Genomic DNA, 1,677 nt, shown 5'->3' with positions numbered 1-1,677 from the left:
TATCTATATATATTACATAACCACACACAACTAAATAAAACTACTACTATCACTATCTTATATACTGAACAATCTTTTTTTTTTTTTTTTTTTTTTTTTAACATACCCACACACACACACACTAAATTTTTTTTAGGACCACAACTGGCATCTTCTTTTTGAGGTGCTTGGCCGACCTTGGTGAGAGGCCGACCTTCACCTTCACCTTCCTCACAATTTTTGGGCGGCTGTGGCTCACAGGCAGAGCGGGTCGTCCACTAATCAGATGATCGCGGTTCGGTCTGCATGTCGAAGTGTCCTTGGGCAAGACACTGAACCCCAATTGCTCCCGAAGGCTGTGCCATCGGTGTGGGAATGTGTATGAATGGTTTAGATCTGCAAACTGATGAGCAGTTGGCACCTTGCATGGTAGCCAATGCCATCAGTGTATGAATGTGTGTGAATGGGGTGATGAGATATGTAGTGTAAGAGCGCTTTGAGTGGTCGGAAACTACAACACGATATAAGTACAGTCCATTTACCATTTACCAATTGCGGCTGCCATCTTCTTGGTTTTTTCCTTCAGAATGAAAAACAGAAACACTGTGTGCTGGCGCTGTGGCACATAAAGGAGGAGAGTAGGGGTGGGCGATATAGCCTAAAATTTATACACGGTATAATTTGAACCATAGACGGTAACGGTATAATCACGGTATACTTTTGGTATGTTACAGTACTAACTTTTAAAAAAAAAGATTGTTCAGTGTTAATAGTGGTATAAGTATAGTAGTATAGTAGTAGTTTATTTAGTGTGTGTGTGTGTATATATATAAAACATTGTTCATAGTAGTTTATTTAGTGTGTGTGTATAAAAATGTTCATAGTAATTTAAGGTAAATTTGTGTAAAAAGAAAAAAAAAGAAAAAAAAAAGATTGTTCAGTGTTAATAGTGTGTGGCCATGCTGGCAAAGCACATCCGAGGGCGTCACATGGTGGCCAACCCCGAGGAGAGGGCCATTTTAAACAACTTGGCCACTGGCCGTGTGACCATCCCCCCGGGACCCTGCCCCATGCCTGGCTGCAGGATGCTGGTCCTGCACGTGGCCAAGCACCTCAAGTCCCACCACGATATTTCCAGGCGCAGAAAGGAGGAGGAGTTGGCAGGGTTAAAAAGGGCGACGGCCATTGCCGCCCTGGCGAGGCTGAGGGCCACCAACCCTCAGCCACCCATGGCCACCAGCCTGGATCTGGAGGACCCCGGGGAGGGCTCCTCCACCTCCCAGCGCCAGACATGCCCCAACCCCAGCTGCAGGAAATACTGCGAAGGGTTGGAAAAAAAATTGAAACGCCTTCAAAGGTGTAATGCTGCCCTTAGGGTGAGTGAGTGAAAAATAAATAGCCAATGTACAATCTATCCATAATCGATTTCTTGTAATAACTAAATCATTACATTGCCATTAATTTGCAGCCCTGTTTTCTCTTGCTGTTTGCTTTTCCCTCTGCAGCGCAACTTGCAAGCTTATGGGGAGCCCGAGCTCTCCACCTCATCAAGTCGAGCCCGCTCTGCCCCAACAGCAGCAGCCGCAGCAGCAGCAGCAGCAGCCGCAGGCCCCCCAGCCTCTTCTGCCCCGAAGGCACCACAAAAATGCAGGAGAACGCGGTGTCTAAGATCAGGTATTTCCAAGGTATTTCTCAAAT

This window comes from Larimichthys crocea, unplaced genomic scaffold, assembly GCF_000972845.2.
Source record: "Larimichthys crocea isolate SSNF unplaced genomic scaffold, L_crocea_2.0 scaffold374, whole genome shotgun sequence".
Lineage (NCBI taxonomy): Eukaryota > Metazoa > Chordata > Actinopteri > Sciaenidae > Larimichthys > Larimichthys crocea.
The sequence above is the reverse complement of the archived record's forward strand: the minus strand, read 5'-3'. Positions refer to the sequence as shown.